We start from the raw sequence: 22098 nt of genomic DNA, 5'->3' as shown, positions 1-22098 counted from the left end.
ACTCACTAATAACTGTGCTTTAGAGATTATATATATCGCTGGATTAGCTTTATTTAAAATGTAATAAAATATAGGGTGTTGCATTAGAAAAAAAATCCAACTTTATTTGACCACCCTGTACGTAATTCAATGACACTTGAAATAATAAAAAAAAAGTTAAAGGTCATTTCAATGGAAACAACTTTTTTTATGCCAATCATAGATTTGAAGATAAAGCGGCCACCCTGTGCATGAATAACACATTGGAGCTGCTGACGCCCATGGGCATGCGTGAGTATTTGTGCATCTAACTTCGTGTCAAAATTTGGTCCATATAATTTCCATAGGATAAATACAAGTATCTTCAAACTGGACCATATTGTGAAGAGGTCAGTAATAGCAGCTATTGTATGATGAACGACTTGATTGTGGCTAATACTTTGTTCTACTTTCAACTTAATGAGATACCCCAATTTTCTAGAGCAGTAAAAACCAGAAATGAGAGATCTCTAATATCTTAACCCTAGTGGAGAAAACTAGAAGAAATTATACAACTGATACAAAAGTGGGAAGAGGACCAGAAATTGGGAGCGATCACAATTTACTAGTCTCAAAGATGGAAGATGCAATTAATAGTATCCACAACACATGAGGACCAACCATAAGTAAAAAGGCAATAAATAATTCCAATTTACAATAAAACTAACCAAAACTACCAAAGAAATCTGTGGAAGCAGTAGAAAAAACAACAATAGAAAACAAACAGCTTGATAGTCGGAAGAGATTAAAAAACAAACAAAAAAAAAGAAAATTATGATCGCTATAGCACAGAGAGAAAAAAGTTAGCAAGGAATGCTAAATGGAAAGAGTTCGATGAAAAAATGGAGAACGATCAAAACACGCAGAAAATGAATTACATGTCACACATTAATAACAAAAATGGAGAGGTATTAACAGACGACGAAATGATACGAGAATTTTTCCTGGAAGTATTAGGAGAAAAAGGAGCTAATGATGAAAATGAATTACAAGTATGCCGTAGAGATAAACAAGATAATGAGTATATAGCAAGAGAATATATACGACAAGTAAGTACAAGAAAAGTACTGGGATGTGATACAATAACGAAACAATATAATTAAACATGAGAGTAAGAGTGTAATACAAATTCTTGTCAAATTATATAATAAATTGAATACCGAACAATGCATACGTCAAGATTGTAAGACAGCTTTAATAACTCTAACAACGAAGAAAAGGGATATAATGATATTACATTAATAATTACAAAAGAATAAATTATTTATGTGCAGCAATAAAAATATATGAGGTCCCGGGTAAAAAGAGAGAAAATACTTTCAATAAAATCATAGTGGATTCAGAAAGGGAAGAAATATACAGAAGAAATGTGCTAAATTTTGGGATAGAGAGATAGATATAGGGTGATAAATGATTTTTGCCCATACCGCTGGCAATATGAATTTAGAACTGCAATTATCACCCCTTTTTTGCAGTTGCTCCTAATTCTAATATTCCAAAAGCAGATAAAGGAAATGCTGCGGTGGTCATTGAATACCAGGAAAAGATTAAACATATTCTTACAGATGGATCATATCGTCAACTTAAAAAAGACCCTACGTTATCTATGGAACACAACTTTAAATCTGCTATCAAGGCTTCTTCTCTGTCACAGTCCGTAAAAAATTCTGTCACCCCTCATGACTCTAAACCAACATATTCTAGAGCAAAATATCTAGCTTATTTATTAGAACCTTTTACAGTGTCGTTAGTTGGAGCACTACCAAAGAGTAGAGGTGGAGGATGCACAAAGCGGACACCCAGGATGGATGATTTACAGAAAACTATTTCATCAGGAAACTTAAATGATGGATTCTTTAACCAATTCTTCAACCAACTCCATACACATTGTTCACTTGGTTTGCGTTCCGGCGTTATTATTTAACGAAATAGAGGAAGATATTAAAAGCTCGGTCTTTCCTCCGTCCGCTTTCGTTTTCCAAGGGCGAGAACTTTTAAGAAACTTTGTAATTACTTGGGACCGAGACGAAACAAGCTCCATTTCGTTTGCTCGAAGGCAAATTTTTGTGAAGTGACTGCTAATTTTAAAGATAACTTTTCAAAAATATTCCGTTCGCTGATAAAAAAAAAACTTTGCCAGGCTGAGAATTGCGCTGAAGTATAAGATCCGGACTTTATTTTATCCAAGGAAATTATATTCTACGTCGGAAATGCTAATTAGCAGGCGATTGTATTATATTTCTTAACTTAATTATGGCTAGTACAAGTCTAACTAAAGACAGACTGTGCTATGCATTTAAAATATATTTAAAATTTATTTGGCGATTATCTGACTAACTAAGTTGAGATGATCTTCTTCTTATCATGCCTTATCCGTTTCGGATGTTGCCAATCATCATGGTTATTAATCTTTTTCCTTCTACTTTGCCCTGCATGATGTTTTGTAATAGCGGATATTTATTTCCATTTCTAATGACGTGCCCAAAGTATTCAAGTTTACGTTTTTTAATTGTGTTCAGGACTTCATTATTTGTTTTGTGATTGTTTCAAGCTATCTTCAGGATTCTTCTATAAATCAACATCTCAAAGGCATTAATTCGTTTCTCCATACGGAAGCATTCGATAGATATAGCAGTTTGATATTCGTATTTTCAGCTCCAAACTGGGGTTTCTGTTGGTTAGTAGGTTTTACATTGTGCTTCAAGCTTTTTATATGCGACTTTTAATCTCCACAGAATGATCCCATATTTCAGGAAGAGTGCTTCCTAAATAAGTGACTTTATCGACGACTTCGTTATTGATGAGCCGTTCTGTATGTGGTGAAGGAGTAAGATCTAGACCATACTCGTTGCTGGAAATATTAAGAGACCTCACTAGTTCCTGTAGGTTCTCCAGACGGTTAGCTATCAAAACAGCGTCGTCGAATTGCTTATATTTTCTCCCAAGCTCCCAAATTATACTCTCTGTGAAACTATTCATTCTTATTAATTCCAAATAACGATATTTGCCAAGTATACTTAAATGAGTCAAAATCGGATGTACTTCAACATCCCTGTAATTCATCAACTACTGAACCTGAATGAAAGTCATTAGACGATGAAACCCTGGAATTTAAAAGAAGGCGTACGCTTTCTGCCAACGACAGGCTTGCTTCTAGTGTCAAATGGTAGAAAGGTCACATTGAGTACACTCACACACCTATATTCGACGAATTTAGATCATATGATTAACTAAAAAATAGGCTTCCTGGAAAAACCCCGCTTGAAATAATTTTTATTTTTTTTTAATGACGAAGTGATTAATTTGATTTTAAATCTTACATTGCTTTGGGATTTTTAAAAACTGATAAAATAATCACTCAAGGAAATCTTGCACCTGCCATAGATGAAGTGCGTTATGATAATCAAGGTCACCTTATGGTTGTTCATGCTGATAAAGCCCGAAGGAGGTGTAGAATCTGCCACACAATTTACGTTTGTTATAAGTGTAATGCGCATTTACCTACTTCATGCTTTGTAAAATATCACCAAAAACAATCTACGTTTAGTTGCTTTCTGTCGAATTGGAACTTTCTTGTGTATATTTATGTATAAATTATGTTACATCTTATGTGCCCCAAAACATTATTTAATGTTTTTTCCCAGTGTGTTCGTTTACGCACCAGTATTTTTTTGTATGTTTCGAGTTTTTTTGTTGACACATGTAATGTATTCTTAAGTGCACCAAAATAAATAGTTTCAGAGCAAAAAAGTATTTTTTTTTATGATTTTATGATGTAGGTAAATAAAATATCTTGTGTCTTTTCCTTTTTCTGACACAGATTTCGTTTGTGCTTGGTGTATTTTCATTATTATTTGATTTGTAATACAATGCGAAACAATGTTTATTGTTAATGATCTACGTTGGAGAAACGCAAACAATACTTCGTCTCCAAATATTTCTGCGAATCGCTAAAGAGTCGTACAGACGACAAGTGCGAAGCATTAAACCGCGTTTAGGAACTTTGAAAAACTTTTATTGCCCACCTCCAGATATCCGCGTGAAACTTTCAATAAAACGCAGAAACGTCGGGCCGTAAGTCAAGTTAAAAAGTCCGTTATCGGGACCTTTTCGTCGAAATTGAATGGTGCCCCACGAATCTGACTCGATTCGCCGTATGAGCAGATCGGGACAAAAAGCTACGCAAAGGTCCCGGAAGGGTGCGCGCGGAGGATATTCGGCGATATCCTCAAGGATTACGCTGAGCGGCCTAGACGAATTTGTGCGGCTTGAATGGATTTGCGTGCGCGAAGGGTCGCAAAAAGCCGCCAGTCAGGATATTGGATATTTCCCCCCCGTTTTCTCATTTATACTCGTCAGAAAGGAATAATGTTTTCATATCGATTTCCGTTTAGGTAGATTTTTTTTCTATATCTTTTCCTTGGTAACTCGCACGTGTTTGCCTCCTGAATATATCAGGGGACGATTTGGAATCAGGTGATTCCACACTAAACGTTCCATGCATAGGATCGATTTACACTACACAATGTTAAATAGAAAGTTACCGCTTTGAATTGGAAATATCATTTCCTCTTCTTTTTCTCGTTCCTAATCTTGTTAACAGCTGCTCTAAATAGTTGGTTTGATGTCATTCCGAACTATTTATTCCCTTAAGTTTTTGAGCCAAGAGGTTCTTCTTTTCCCTTGTCCATATCTGCCCTTTTCAGAGAAGCTTTTTGATCTTTCTTCGGGCTACCTCTTTTGCGACTTTTGATTTCGTGAGACTGCTCCATTGTTTTGTGTCGCCATGTTCCTTAGTATTTGCATATTCTCACTCTTTCTATCGTTGTGTTGTCTATAGTAATAATTCCGTTAACATTTACTTTCTTTGTAATAATCATGTATTTAGTTTATTTAAGGTTCATGTTTAGTTAGTCCCGCATAGCTATAGGATAATATAGTGGCCCTACTACTATGGTCTCAGAGCTTAGTTGCTATTCTATATGCATGGAATGCAGTAAACTGCTAGTGTTTCAAAGGGAATTTTGACTTTGACGGATCGAAAATACTTCAAGTTGTTTTGACGTTATATTTCCTAAGAAATTTTTATATGTGCTAGTGGAATTTTAAATGTAAGAAAAGGCAAATGTGGCATTTTCTTTTGGAGGTTGTGGTGTATACTTTACGATGGAATGCTCAATATCTCTAATGTAAAAATTATTAGAGAGAAGAGTAGATGTAACATTAATGCGGGGCCTCGATGCAACCCAACAGATGTTTCTGATCCATCCACATTGAATCAGTTTTACTGAAAGTGTTCCGCCTCCGGCTGGTGAAGAGCAGGCTAATAAAGATGTGATTTCTGAGTTGTATTTAGGTCGTGTTTATGATAGAACTGCTAGTCAGCTTAACTTTGCAGCCTTAACAGTGGATGATGTGGAGAGAATATTATCCAGAATTAAATCAAACGCAAAGGGTGTGGACGGCCTCGATCTGAAAAACACTTTCTTTTATTGCTCTTCATCTGACACCCTTGGTGAAGTTTTTCATTAACTAATGTACCAGCAAGGAAGCTTATGTAATACCTGTTGCTAAGATAACTGCACCTTCTGAGATCTCACATTTTCGCCCTATTAGCATACTCGGTGTAATGTCAAAAATATTGGAGAAGGTCATATATGATCAACTTAATAATCATGTTGCTGATTCGAATATTTTGCCTGCCTCCCAAACTGAGTTTAGGCCCGGGCACAGTACGACCACAGCACTGCTTAATGTCACTTAGGGCTCAGGATGTGTCAAGAAATACTTGTTTGATTTTGTTGGATTATAAAAGACTTGGATACCTTAAGTCTTCTTATTTTAAAGTTCTTTAAAGGTCGGCGGCAAAGGGTTACGTTGGGATTAGAGATGTTTGACTTTCTGTCAATTCTAAGGGGAGCTCCGCAGTGCAGCATTTTGGCACCTTTATTGTTCTCTGTTTACACCTCTGACTTCTCTAAGCATTTAAAGAAATGCCATTCTCATCACTATACAGATGATATGCAAATATACTTATCATTCTCGGTCAAAGATGTAGCTTTGTCTCACAATGGCATAAATGAGGACCTTGAAGTGATTTCTAGAATCTCCAAAGCCCGTGGTCTGAAATTAAATGATTCCAAGACCCAGATTGTTCTTTTTGGTAATAAAAAAGAGGAAATTATCGAGTATAAAGATCTGAAGCTTTCTTTGATTGGTACTCCGCTTGAATTTATCGATAAATGTAAAAACTTAGGAGTCTTTCTTGATAGCAGGCTGCTTTTTGATTCTCACTTATCTTATCTACTGCAGAAGTCCTGGGGGAAACTGAAATTATTTTACATGTATACAGACTACTTATCTACTGAGATTTTTTTTTCTTTCTTTTTTTATCCTCCTTTGATTTGCTTAAAATTGTCAAGTTGTGAATCTTGGGTGGACTTAAGGGACTTATTTATATTTGTTAGTTTTTTTTTCTTGTTAATTCTCAATATATTACTACATTGTATCGACGGTTAGGTGGAGTAGCGCTGCTCGAGCTCGCCACCTGTTCAACACTATTGTGTAACAATATTCAAATATAAAACGCCAATGTCAGTAACACATTCATTCCATTATAATGCTGATCAGATTCAATAGCTTCTTTTCGGTTTATTCCTCGAATCTCGAATTCTTTGAATACACATCGATTTGTTTATATTTCATCGCTTTTGAATTAGTTTCCATAGTAACGAAACAAATAGACCGATAATTTTGACATGTCATGCCGACGGGCCACGCAAATTGAAACGTGACGTCACGTCGGTCCAGGGACACCGGAGACACATCTAACATGGCCCCAAATTATGTCATGACAGCTGATGCGTGCCCGGCGATATGCAAATGTTAAACCGGCCACGTCATTACCACCCACAGCAGATGCGGGACAAGCGAAACGAATTAATTGGCAAAATTAATTTGTGTTTGGTGGGTTTTTGGTGTACGCATGATAGAATTGTGATTTCGTTGAAATTGATTTTGTAGAATCGGACCATGATTTTATTTTGGGAATTTGAGTAAAATTATTATAGTCCATTTCAGAAAGATTCAGATTCATAAATCCTTAGTAGATATGCAACAGGACTTCTGAGTGACACAACCAAGTACGCCTTACTTGTGTGTGCATATTTTTTCAAATATCTCGCGCCCTGTATAATTGACGAAACCTGAAACTCTCTCTCGAACCAGTTTACGATATTGTTCAAATAAAATTATCCCATCCTTAACGGTTTTTCATTTATCGCCAATAATTTACCTATAAACAACATACTCTGTATATGTTTCAAGCAATGTTCGAAGTATAGGTTATAGCTCTGGATCTTCCACGTTTTGTGGTCCAAGAATTTTTCGAAAATAGCAAATGGTTTTCGAGAAAATAAGTTTTTTTTCTGAAACCATACAGTGCGCCGTAATAATCAATGACGTCATCGCGTTTTGTCAGTGCCCGCAATAACAATAGGATTTTTTGAAATATCCCGAGCAGGGTATGTGCATATACAAAAATTGTAGGTCTTGATGCGGCCTATGACCAATTGGACCAATTAGCGCTTGCAATAGCGATTTTTGATTTGCGCCTAATAATTTACTGTGTAAAAAAACAATTTTGTAGGTCTTTTAGATTTTTGCCTATAATTTGAAAACCCTTTATATGATCGAAAAAATGCCCGAAATAAAGGGGGACCCATTTTTCAGCTTTTTTGCATTTGCTGCGCACCCTGTATATTTTTGAAAAATTGTCAAAAATAAAAGTTTCTGCGTCTTCTGGTAAACAGTTTTTGAAAAATGATGTTTTTTGTAGACCCTTGCACACGCAATTTTTTTAAAATACTTCCCGACCCCCCAGCCCCTCCATTTTCAATGGTTTCCGTCATGGTGCAAAACTACATATATATGCCAAATATGAAGTCGATTGCTTCAAATTTGGGACACTTATCGTGTTCAATGTTCAAAAAACAGTCGAAAATCGCGAAAAAAAAGATGGATACCGTCGTGGGATCAGGGCCATTTCCTATATATGTGCCTCGTGGAGGCAAATTTTAATTTTGTAGCTCCAATGATTGAAAGTTATTCAGGAAAAACCAAAATACGAGAACGGAGAACGGAGAACGAACAAACAGACAAAAAAAATTCCGACGGTGATCATTTCTGTACCAACGGCGATCCCAAAGAACGTGCCTTTACCGAGATATAAAATGTTTATATGAGCGCAGATACTTTCAAAAAATTCGATTTTCACTAAATTGTGGGTAGTAGGGGCTGACATGATAAACAATAGAACAAACATGAAATGATAGCTAAGTAGCTTAAAAAGAGCCTACTACAAAAAAAAACACTTTATTTACCAGTACATAATATAACGAGATACAAATCAATTCAATTATATAGCTTTCTAAGCTATCAGGCAGTTTGCGCTTAGCTGCATTCTTTGGTTTGTTAATTTTGCTATTTTCTTGGATGCTTAAATATAGTGTAAGGTGGGATAGAATAGGATGCAGGATACGCTTAAGATAGAAAACGATATAAGCGGCCTTTTTATAGGAAACCAAATTTGCGTGTAATATAATTCAAATTATTTTTTTACCATTCATAGATGTTGGATTGTTTCGTATACTGCTAATAATACTACTTGCACAACTTTTCTGAACAGTTTGAAGTTTCGATTCAATGAATAAGAGTTTTAGTTAATTTTCTAGGCATTTGATAGAATCTGTCATATTTTAAATGCGAGTCTGGATATTTAAATTTTTTCTTCCATTTGACAAACGGCAAACACTCATATGTATGAATTTTAAGTCGAGGCAAGTCTATTCAAGTTTTTAAGAGAAAAGCTTATACAAAATGTTTTATTATCATTATATGTCAAGCCATTTTCGTAAATCGACGACCTAACGATATATCATTCCCACAGCCCATGAAGTTATTTCCATGATGATTTCAGGTAGACTAAGAAGAGAGCAGGGCCAAGGACGGTGCCTTGAGGCACTCCAGGGTCCACTCTACCTTCTTTGCTCAATTCACCATTGATTTTTACATGCTGTATTTAATTTTTTTAATTGGATTATTCCACAATTTTTGAAGCATTATTGAGTGGTTAATATTCTCAAAAGCCCTTACAGAAGAAACTGAGTAATACCCTGTATTGCATTTTCGATACTCAAGTCATTATAAGGAATGTCCAAACAAGTGAGTATTATTTTCCAAACACGGATAACACACGTTTCAAAACTCTGGTAATGGTATATTAGGCAACAAGTGTGGTAAACGGCATTTGACTGACGAGTTTATTTGGCACGAGAGGAGCGAGTGTATAATAATTTTCCAAAGCGGCAAATATAATGTGTGCATAGGAAATAATCTACTTATCCAGGTCTAGATACAATAATCTGTAAACAAGAAACGAAGAACACACTATAACTAAAATATCTTCTCTCGAGTACAAGAATTTAATCACGAGATATTCCTTCATCGTTTTTTTAAACCAGATAAGTTATCAGGCATTTTTATTTCTGTCTGTAAAAATTTATTGAATATTAGGAACGAATAGACACTCTAACAAGAAGCAGAACAGGACACAGAGAGGTCAACACTGTTGAGAAAGATTAACGCATGACGTAATAATGTCAGTTAATATGTCATTTCGGTTAGAGAATAAAAACAATTTACAATTGGAATTGTTACTCACACCTCCGAAGGCTTTGCGTTCCCATTCCCGATAATTTTTCAGCCCCATTGTTCTAAATTACTTTCCCCTCCTCCCTTCCAAAAAAAAAAAAATGATCGCCCGATATAAACGCGAGCCGTCACTGATTTTGACACGCATTGTACAACGCGACACAAAAGAGGCACTCTTGATAAGAGTCCCGATCTCGGACTCCCCGGAGTGACTAATGGCCCACACTGTTGACCAACTGAGATAGTGTCAAGTAGTTCCACGGGGAGAGATAGCGAGTCGGCCGACCCATTAATTGGGACATTAATTAAAGCGAGGAGAAAGTCTACCGCCTTTGAAATAGGATACGCTTTCAGTGTCTCCGGTATTAGAGAGGATCATTGACTCGACGGATAGATTTGGTAAGAGGCTTGCTTCAGTTGCAAAATTATTGCGTCTGAAGTTTGAAGAAAAACAACAGGTGCGTCTTAGCATGACGTCTACATAAAAAACCAGAACGATGCCTTTTCATTCAATCCAGTATTTTTGGACCACACTTGGATATCTAGTAAAGGAGCGTCTAGATTCTCTGAAGAAGTTGGCCATATTATTTTAGATGCTGGCTCTAAAAATGGCATTGTGGAGTATTTATTATCTTCAACTCGCAGTCTGCAAATCGGGACACTGCAAATTTTGAAACTTGTTTTGTATTTCTTTTTTATGGGAAAAGTATTTCTTTTACAATAAAAGGAATCGCAAGCAGTTTCTAGTCGAAAAAGACTATTTCTTTTCAGCTAGGTTTAATGAGAGGTCAGCTATGAATGTTGGTGAAGCAAGCCAGAAGAACTGCATAGGTAGATGCTAAGTATTTTTCTTTGAATATGAAAAGTTAGCATTGCCTTATCATTGCCAATTTAATGGGATAGAGATGATTTGGTCAGATTGCAAAAAGTATGTTGATGCCAAAATAGGCTTAGCTAAGGCTATCAGACTCGGAGGAAAACATTTTTGCTATGATAACTAGTTTGTGTTGCTCTTATTTGCTCTTTGCGTTATACGTTTTCGTTGTTTTTGTGGTTGAAGCATTGGGAGTGATTTAAAAGTAAATTTATGTAATTGATATTTATCTTCTTCCATATATCTGATGCATTTTGTTTTGTCTGTCCTGTCAATGATCGTTTTTCTAGTATTTATAACACTATGACTAACGCCCACGTTGCTAAATAGAATTTTAATTTAGTTTTAAGCATTGCGTATTCGAACGAATAGTCTGTTTCAATACCTATGGTTATTGGGTATAATCATTAACAAGAAATTTGTCCTTACTTGAGTGACAAGGTGATCATTTGTGGCAGTGTTGAATAATCGTTATTGCTGTGCGATTTGAAAAAGTTATTGACATAATTTGTATCTTGATGAAAAAATGAAAATGGTGTATGAACCTTTAATCATAAGAAGACTTGTTTAACCAGGAGGTTTAAAAGAAACCTGCCTACTTACAAAAACACCAATATCGTCGATTGGAGATATGGAGAATTGAGGAAACGGAATAAAAGTAATGATTTCCTAACTCGCCGCCGAGACAATAGTGGTCAGGACCTTATAGGAAGGAATATATATTGTCCTTATCAAAACAGGCTCCATATCATTGCATAGAGTATTTCTATTTGTATTGTATTTGTAAGTCCCGGTGTTATAAATTTGATAAAAAATATTACTATACTTACCATACTCGTATATATATAACATACTATAACATACCAGTTAAGAGCTTTATAATTCGGTACAGCACATTATAAAAATTGACTACTCTTACATTTCTATACAAAACAATATAAATCCAATTATAATTAATCTGAAGGTGCAACGCGCTCTGCTTGACTTGCTTGTTCGTGTTATAGAAAAAGAAATGAAAAAATTTTTGAAATATCTATACCCCACATCTGTATGAATTTCTATTTTACATGTACAGGGTGGACCGTTTAAGAGGGGCCTATACCTTATCTCGAACCCTACTGGGGTTACAAAAAAAAAAATTCAAAATTTGTTTCTATTAAAATTACCTTTTTATGGTTTTCCTAATCTTCACTTTTTTATATACAAGGTGGTAAAACAAAGTTACATTTTTTTTAATAGAGCACCCTAAATTTTATTGCATTGTTCGATAATCCTTTCAAAGACAAATTCAACGATATATATATTAGTATGGGTCTGTGATGCACCGTTTCGAACTTATAAGCGACCATCTTCAGAATTCAGGTTATGTTTAAACCATCATTATTGAGTTGCTTATTAACTATTTAAACTATTTGCCATCTGTTATTTTTACGAAAATAATAAATTCGAAACGATGAATCACAGTATCACACTCATATATATCATATATATATCGTCTATTTAAAAGAATGTAACTTTGTTTTACCACCCTGTATATAAAAAAGTGACTATTAGGAAAATAAAAAAAATAAAGGCCATTTAAAAAAAAAACAACTTTTGTAATTAATTAACTTGCCATTCTGTACTGTTTTTTGAACATTAAAATAATTTAAATTCAAATCGACCCCCGAACGTCGGTTACGTCCTGAAATAAAACTATCCCGGAGCGTTCCGGCCGGGTGCGCAACAGCTGGCCCAAACTAAAAACTGCCTGCTTAACCGGAATTTTACGAGTTAATTTAAAGGCACGGCTCACCGCGGACGCTCAAACTTTTCCCAGGGTTTTGGGGCTAGTTTGGGGAAAAAAATGGCGTGCTACGGAGGCGCGCCTGTCGCGCGCTCACCGAGCCGGTGTTTTTGCGCCCTTACCAATTACTAGAAAACGGCGGGTTTTATTCCGAGAATTGAAAAGGTCTCTAATTAATAATGTCCTATGAATACTAATTGGGAAAACGAACATTCGACTCTATTCGATGGGGTTTTAATTAGTTTCCGACCGGTTTTTGGGTTTTATTAGTTCGCTTGTAGTAGTCATCTAAAAGTTAAAAAAAAGCATTTCAATATCGTACAGGCATCGTACGATATTTCAGCACAAATTGATGTTAATCTTGAACTACTATCACCCATTTATACTTACATAACTACTATCTTGGGTCACAAAGGACCCCCCAATTTTGAATTGGCTGTGGCAATTATTTAAATGTAATTTGTGATTTTTTTATTTTTGATGAATGTATGAGTATATAGAAGATACATGTTTAGGAAAAGACACTTATAATTCGAAAATATAAGAATATTAGAACATAAATAAGCAACACCTTCATTTTTATATAAACAATAACCAACGTTCCTTTGAACAAAAAAAATTGGAACAAAAATGTCTATTCTCTGGAAATAGGATTCTTATAATACTATCTTCACCTGTAACAGAAGAAAAAGATATTCAAAACTCAAGCAAAAAAAATGACATTCATGTTTTTGACATAATTTTTAAAAATATGATTGCAATAGAAATTGATTGTTTATATAGTGCTTACCTATTCTTGGCATGAAGTACAGGTGACTTGTTGTGTAGTGAATTAGTTTTGTAGATTGTCCTATGACATTCTGAGCAAATGGTGGAATGTTTGGTATCTTTACCCCTGGGACACAAGTAGCATCTACGCTTTAGATCAAGACCTTCTCGTCTAGGCTGATCATCACGAGTACTTTCAGATCCTAATGCTTTCGAGATTATTCAGCTAAGTTCTCTGGACAAATTGGGAATAGCAAATATTAATTTCAAATGCTCATTGATAAGACTCATTCCGAGCTCTTTGATAAACTAACTCAGAGCGGTTTTTTTTATTCCAGGATTAGCTGCGTTAAAAATGATATGACTATTTACCATAGCAATATCCATTATAGCGTACCAAATCACCAAAGGTCATCGACGACATCCTCGATCTGAACGATAAAGGACGCATTTTTGGTCAAAGGCATCAACGCCTCCTTTCATATTATTAAACATTACTATCTCAGGTTTTTTAGTTTCCTGACCAACAGAGTTGTCGTGGTGCATGGTGGGCAACATGATCACACTTTGATTTTTTTAGGGACATATGATAATATTGTGTTGTCTCGAGTAAAACCAAATAGACACTAATCAACTTCGTAGTTCTTATTGCGTTGAAATTGCGGATGAATTTCCCTCTTTTACGCATGGTTTCCACATATGTAAGTCCAAGTCTTTTTAGTTCACTAACCAGTCCTAATGAAGTGAACCAGTTATCACCAGTGACATTCCTGTTACTATTAGAAATTGGATTCACTAAAGTGAGTACTGATCTCGTAGGTATGGACAGCTGCAGAGGATTCCTTTCATTGGTTTTGCCCGTATACACGAAAGCATTTACCAAATAATGTGTCTTGGAATCACATAGACACATAATCTTGATCCCTTCTTGACTGGTTTGGCTTTCATATACATCCAAAAAGGGCATCTGCCCCTAAACCCAACTAACATCTCATCGATTGTGACATAATCGGTACAGGTATATTGCTGCAAGTCAATTACCACTGTACCGATACAGCCTCGCGCTACAATCTACGTTCCACTGAAGATGGCTACCGCAGTAGCAGCTGAAATCTTTGGTAGCAAAACCAATGGACCACGGCCTAACAAACCGAAAAATCTCACAGATGATGACGCCGCCCGTGAAAGCCTACGCAATTATATCTTGGTTATTACAGTTCGCACAACGATATACGGTTATTACGACATAATCCGATATTTAACTTTGCTAAATTTTTATGAACGCAGAACCGCAGGCCCACCTCGCTTGAGTTTCTCTTTAAAACCCTCAATAAATACATTCGTAATTCGACAATGGCGTTCCAGAACCGTACTATGGTACTTTCAGTCCATGTAGTGAAAAATCCATTCTTACTTTAAATATTTATTAAAAAAACAGTTATTCTACATCAAAATAATCACTACCGTCCCTAGACTCATCCCTCACATTAATAATGAGTTCTGGAAGTAGTAGATTTCTGTAAACATTTTCTTTTCCGATGACATGTATTACACATTTTTCCAACTACACTTCAAATTAATTCTTCCGTTCCAATAAACCCTGAAAATTCAGTTTTTAGGGAAAAAATTGACCATGCCATTTTGTAATGCTATACTATAAACTATACTTAATAGAAGTTGTAAGTTTTTGTAAGGCATTTCTGAAAAAATAATGCTCTATATGGTGCACCATTTAAGATTTTTCTAATGATCCAATTAAAATGATCAAAATGTAAATCTTTAAAAATAAGGTTAACGCCCTAACAATTTTGCAAGTTTGAAATCCAGTTAAAACAGTTAGGTCTAGGTATTAATGCTAATAGAAAAAGGTAACGAAGACTCATATTAACTCATAACTCATAGTGACTCATTTTTGACGATTGTTGAGTTGCTATTATGCAGCCCGTATACTTATCAACAACTTTTACGACGAAAAATAAAGAAGCAATAATACTTAAATACTTATAGATTTTCCTTTTGTTACCTACGCGTGTAAATGTTTTTTCGTTTTTTCACATTTCCTTGGTGGAATATATTCTACATATGTATAATACTTTGTAACTGTTTGTTTTATTATTTATTGCATTTTTCCATGCCAACCGAAAATATTTCCTTTTTATCAAAATACCTCTACCGGTATTCGGGTCAAGTGATTCGATCCACACTTAAAATCCGAGTTGAAAGGGCATTTAATGCGACTGTTAATCTCGACTGAGATACGAGACGGCATGTTAATGTATGCACCCCTCTCGGTCGGTCATAAATATTCAAAATGGCTGCGTTCTCTAGTGTCCTCGACGATTCCGCGTTTCAGCAGTGAATCGCGGAGGTGTAACACGAGGCTTAACGCCGGATCGACGTCTTCTGCGTTTGACTAATGGCGGTAATTAACCGCCAATTTTCATCCCTGAAGAATGTGCCTTCCGTTGTGTTATTTCATTAGCCATTTTGATTCCATAGATAACACCTCCTATTCTGCGAATTGAAGAAACGAATACTAACAACATAAAAATGGTCACTCTCCCTCGGCGATCCCCGTTCACACTCTTTTGGCACTTCTTGGCACCCGGCAACCCCTTTGTAGAAAAAGAATATACCAATGGCATTTTTTGTTTAAGAAATAATATTGCTAATATTACAGAAAAACAAAAAAAAATTAAAGGATTATATTCAAAATATTATATTTAGGTGGAATTAACAAATAAAATCTTTTTCCAAAGGCATTTAGAAGGGAATAGAATCTACTTCTACTAGATTTCTATTACGTCATTGAGCTTTAATTAAAAAAAAAATTATTTAGTTAGATAAAGTTCAGTGTTTTTAAAATGATAATGCTTGATTAATAATATGAAATCATGCATTTTTTATTAATCCAAACTATTAAATTACATTACAATATTTTCATTATTTCGTGGCACATAGCATACAAATTTTAGCTATATGTTCTTTACACATAGGATGGACCCCAATTTAAACACTTATAACATAAATAAAGTACACGTTTATATTTTCATAGTTTATTGTCAGTCATTAAATCTCTAGCTTCTTCAGTTTCAGTATTCATTTTGAGCTAAATACCGAATAAAAGAAACTCATGATTAAATATTGAAACAATTGAAAATCAAATGTTTCTACCATAAAGTACTATCGCAAATGTAATATTTATGATTTGCTTATGGCAAAATGTGTCACAATCAGCAAAATTTCAACTTAATTTCCAAAAAAATGCACTTGAATTAAACAACAAAATAAAACCGACTGATGATATTAAGAATTTATCAAGATTACTTTGAAACAGTTATTCTAGGATTCTGATTATACAAATACAAAAAATAAGATAAAGTAATAAATTACTGACGTAACAACAGCACTTTGTGGCGTAGAGACTAGCAACTGTGGCCTATATTTACGTTAGTATTCGGATCTCAAGATGACTATGGTCCGCAATCTGTAGTAGGGATAACAGAATTTTTCCTCCAAGCCAAGTCATCCATTTGGGAGGGAGAAACACTTTTAATTCACCCCTGGGTGAACTGAGGTGGCTTTTACTTGACGAAAATCAATTTATCAAAATAAATAAGAAATATAAGTTCAGATTTTCACGAAATTATATATTTTTACATGACAATTGTTTCGACAACACCGTGTCTTTATCAAATCACACTGGGTGCTCCTCTTAAGGGTTAATAATAATAATTAAATATTATTCTGATTAAATTTAATATACTTACTATTACTAATGTCAGAAGTACGTGATAAGAAGCATCGTCTCAACGAACGCAGTATGCTTACCCCAACAGCAAGGTCGTCGACGATTTTTATAATTATGGTAACCTTTCACTGATACAATAAAGTTTTCTTATTTCCAAAAACCTCCAAAATTCAAAGATATTAAGAATCTTTTTATCAACAGCGGTCAAACGAAACACAAAAGAAAAATCTATGCTTAGAATGGTTAAATATAATATATTGTAAAAACAGAAATCAAGAAAACAAATCCTGGGAAAATAAATGTGCAGAAATTAGTTCAATAGTAGGAGGATTTAGGTCTAGAGCAGCTTGGAGAACTAGAAACAACCTCAAAAGTAACACAAACGCAGGAAGAAAGATAAATCCATTCAAAATAGAATAGTGGAAAAAATACTACAACAAGTTACTGGATGAAAAACGCTAAGAGCATTTAGACACTCAATTGAATATAAACGAAGCAGTAGTAAGTGAAGTAAATGACATCAAATTAGAAGAGATGCAAGCAGCATTACGAAAAATGAAGAATAATAAAGCTTGGGATTTGCATTGATCAAATGGATTACATACATTCCAACCGAAATGGAAGAGGCCTTAACGAAGGATACTGGAATGACAGGAGACGCTGGTGGAGGTTATGCGAGAAGCGACACAATCTTGTAAACAACTCGCCTTGATGACGATGATAATGTTAAATTAGACCAAAAACTATCCAGATTTTTACAGTTATTTTATTACTAATTTAATTGTAATAAGTGGATTTTCATCAAGTAAAAGCCATCTCAGTTCTATGCTCGTTATGGTATCTTTCTCAGGTTTTCGGAATGGCAAATTAATAAGTGCGTTATACCGTGTTTCCTCTGAATCAGTAAAAACTGCGATTACAGTGAAACAACTTCTCACATGTTTGACGCGATATTTCGCTTGAATATTAATGTTTCGTGATGCTATTTATATAACTAAAGCGGTTCTCCGCGGTATATAAGCGTTTCATAGAAATAAGTGCGCGAGGTCCTGTGGCGCAACGGATAACGCGTCTGACTACGGATCAGAAGATTCCAGGTTCGAATCCTGGCAGGATCGATTGCTATTTTTATGTGCCATATCGTAATTGGTATTTGAAAAGAATATCGCACTAAACTTTGCTCGATAGTGTTCTTAAAATTACATTTTTTTAAAAAAAAATTGGGGACGTTTTTTTTCATTTTTTAATTTTATGGTTCGGTTTTCTTATGTTTAGGCGCATTTACCTGACGAATGTATTTAAGAGGCAAGTTGACTTCACTATTAGAAAGAAACAACTTAGATTGCTTTACGGGGACAAACATATTACCAAAACGCGATGACTTATTAAATGCCTATTGGCAAAGGTAAATGATATTCATTTAAAAATTGGAATGAGCCGATAACTATAATCTCTATTTTTAAAACTTGATACGTGGCACCGTTGCCTACTAGTCGAGTCAAATTAATGCTTAAGATTACAAAAATTCCCGTAGAGGTAAAAATTGGTATGAATGTGAAAAATCTCTATCGATCTTGCTTGTGCAAAAATTTTATTCGTGGTGAAAGTTTGCAAAAATAGGTTTTTAGCGCTTTTCAGCCAAAACGGTAAGTTTTACAGCAAAAATAGTTCTTACAAAAATTGTAGACCATCTTATTCTCTACAAAAAATGTCTCTACATTTTTTTTCATAAGTATTGCCATTTTCGCAATAAAGCGGTTCAAAGAATTGAAAAAAATATTTTATAAAGGTTCTGTGGGTCCAAACATTATTTTATAAGTTTTAATTTATAATTAAGTGCTACTTGCTCAAAAACTCCACTGTAATTTAAGGAATTTTTTTTCATATTTTCTTAAGTAATAATTAATAAAAAATGTGTATTCAATTTTTTAATTTATATATTTTTATTTATATTTATTTTTAATTTATTCATTCTGAATGGAAACCAGCGAAACTTAGTTAACTCTGTGGTATATGTAAAAAATTGTTAAAATATATAATTATTACTTAAAACAGTTACAATATTGTTAAGATTCAGTAAGCAAAAGAAAGCTAGATTTTATACTGCCTAATGGATTTGTTTCTACAATATTATAGTGAAAAATACTAGGTACAGCGTTTATTTAAATTAAAAAATCCTACAATATGGGTAATTTATTTACAAAACTTTGGAGTACAATACTATACAATATTGAAAGCTATAGTTGTGTCGCACTATAATTCTGTCGCAACTATCACAATATATTAGAAAAAATTTGATATTATTGGAGAGGTTCTGCTCACTTATTCGTCTAACAATATATTATCATTTACCCAATCAAATAGAGGGTATGGGTACACAAATTACTATATTTTCTTATACACAATGGTAAATAAAGTTTGCACACATTAAAATCAACACTAATAATATTATGGATGCTCTATCTTTAATTTCATAAAAAATGCACTCATTATAAGTGTGCTTGATACAAATTGTTGATAAGTTTTTGGCAATTTCACATTTTATTTATCGTCTCTACTTCTACGTCTTTTTATAGAGAATGACTCTGCAATTATCGTCTTTCTCCTTGCAATTTGGTTGGTATACTGGTTGGTATATTTGTCTTATGTTCCGTCCATGATATTTCAAACGCACCCGTTCTCTTTTCTGTGGTTTCGCCAGAGGAGCCCTCATGTTGCTCAGAGCTTTCCGAGCTTGCTCAATTCTCTGCGCATGTTTTAGAGATAAAACCTATTCGAAGACCTCTCCATGAAGTCTTAGGGTGGTATGTCTTAGTGTCTTTGAGAATATCAACAGACCAAATTGCTCACTATATTCCTGAACGGTACCATCTGAGTGCTAGTAAAAGTGCCTCAGATTAGAGGTCAGACTAGAGTGGTGATAACACGCATCCTTGTAGCAATTATCATATTCGGCTTTCGTATACCTTTTCGTCTTAGACTGCAATGTTCCAAAATGACCTCCTGTCACCGAAATCCAGTATTAGCTGTTTATCTTTTGGCATTATTGATTTTTAATAGGCCAGCGATATTCAAAAATCCTGTACAAAATAGAAAAAAATTCGTTAAAGCCATTGGCGGTAAGCATTGGTGTAGCTTGGCATAGTAATTTGGAATGTTTTTTTCTTGAAACGGTCATTTTCTGCCTCAAACGATATTACCTCCGAATCGTTTAAAACTTCCATTTACGATGCAGCGGGGGCCACTTCTACTATTTCCATTTCGCCGTGCGCATTTGCCCGACCAAATCAATTTGGGGAAATTGTTGTGAAATGGGTGCCGAGGACATAAAAGGGTGGACCTTTTCACGACGAAACGTTTATTTGTGACCGGTCGGTACTTTTTTTTTTGTTGGCAAATCCACACAAGCAATTCCGCAGCGAACGACGGAAAAAGAAATGGAATGTCAATTCAAATTTTGCTGTACTGCACAGGGGCGATTACGAATTGGTTGGTTCATCGTTGCGAGGTGCGCATTCATTTTGAAAATTGTTGCAGAGTCAAATTTTGATTTTGTTTGGTGATAATGATGGCGTTTTCGTAAAACAGTTTTTTCTGTATGACTCTAGCGGTATTGGAGATATTTATATGAAAATTAAAGCTCAGATTACATTCTCTCTCTCTCTCTCTCTCTCTCTCTCTCTCTCTCTCTCTCTCTCTCTCTCTCTCTCTCTCTCTCTCTCTCTCTCTCTCTCTCTCTGTCTCTCTCTCTCTCTCTCTCTCTGCCAGAATATTGTCTATTTTTGTGTTGAAGATGTTTAAATATGTATTCATGTAAATTTTATTTTCTCCTTGAGTGTTTTATTTCGAATCAGAGTATTTCATTTTTCGAATATTAATTTCGGATATTGCGGCCGCGTCTGCGTTTCGAGAAATCTACGACCGACGTTGAAAGCTGTTTACACCCGGTTAGTGGAATGAACGCGGCAGACGACAACCCTCATTTTGTTAATGCACCCACGGCATGAGGAAGCAAGTTATTAATTAAGGAATTAAAGTCGCCGGCCTCGCTTGTGGAAACACTTAATTTAAATATATCATGGTATCATTAATAGTCCGCCGAAAATACGTTTAAAATGAATTACATTGTGTAGATATACCGCCAGTTATGACCTCGCTGGCTGCGAGGATGTCTTGATTTGCACGTTTACGAGGAGAATTTCTGAAATAAGTATGAAAAGATTGCAATTGGAAAAATAATGCACTTAATGTTACTTAACAAAAAAATGCATGGACATGGACAACCTTGTCATGCCGAAAAATAACCATAAAACCTTAATTAATATTGATGTGAGAATTTGAGTTCAATTAAGGAGACGTATTTAAACCTAATTGATCGTTAAGCAATACATTTGAATATCTCATTTTGTTAATCTCCATGGCTCCCAATAAATTTAATTTTCTACTTTTTATGGCTGTATGTAAAATATCAAAAATGCGTTTTTCTGTGTTTAAGTGTGTAGCATAATTAGAATGTAGACTAAGGATCTACCTGTTTGTCCAATATAAATGTTAGGACAAGATCCGCATTTTAACCTGTAGATTTTTGAGAGTTTGCACAGTTAGTTTTATTTTTATTTTTAATTTTCCTATCGTGTTGTTAGTTCTGAAAGTTATTTTTAAACCACATTTTGACAAATGTTTTGAAACTTTTTCACTAGGTTCTCCTATGTATGTAATTGTTTTAAATTGTTCGTATTCTGTAATTCTGCAATTTGTTTAATGATATTAAGTCCTTTGTTGTAATTTTCTGTTGAGAGTGGCGTGTTAAGAAGTCTGTGTATAAAAGAGTGAAATGCCGCTATTTCGTGTGTATAAGGGTGTTATGTATGACTGTGTCCGTGTGTAAAGGTTTATGCTAAGTGGAAAAATAGAGTTATCCTGTTCAATCTTGCTAGTGAATTTTATAGGATTGGTATTGGTATTGGTATTAAAGGGGGGCGCCCTCGCGGGCGTCCAAGCACTTAGGCCACCAGATGGGCCCGTTGTGCCCCCAGGCCGCTCTAGAGGGCGTCCAGAATGCCGCCCCTCCTGTAGAAGGTCAGCAACTCCTTTAGCCCAATACCGTGCACTGAGTCCGGATCGATCAGGGCCGTTCCGAAGACTCCCAATCTTGCTCATGTCAAGGCAGGGCACTCGGTGAGCAGATGA

At 35.0% G+C, this 22098-nt stretch overlaps 1 non-coding gene across 1 annotated transcript; it reads left to right on the top strand.

Annotated features, from left to right (window-relative positions):
- Positions 1 to 17953: 17953 nt before the first annotated feature.
- Trnar-acg (transfer RNA arginine (anticodon ACG)) lies at positions 17954 to 18026 on the top strand. Its single transcript has one exon. It is a non-coding gene; the product is annotated as a tRNA-Arg (tRNA).
- The last annotated feature ends 4072 nt before the right edge of the window (positions 18027 to 22098 follow it).

The sequence above is a fragment of the Cylas formicarius genome, unplaced genomic scaffold, assembly GCF_029955315.1.
Source record: "Cylas formicarius isolate icCylForm1 unplaced genomic scaffold, icCylForm1.1 PGA_scaffold_9__14_contigs__length_23061073, whole genome shotgun sequence".
NCBI lineage: Eukaryota > Metazoa > Arthropoda > Insecta > Coleoptera > Brentidae > Cylas > Cylas formicarius.
This window is presented reverse-complemented; position numbering and strand designations above follow the sequence as displayed.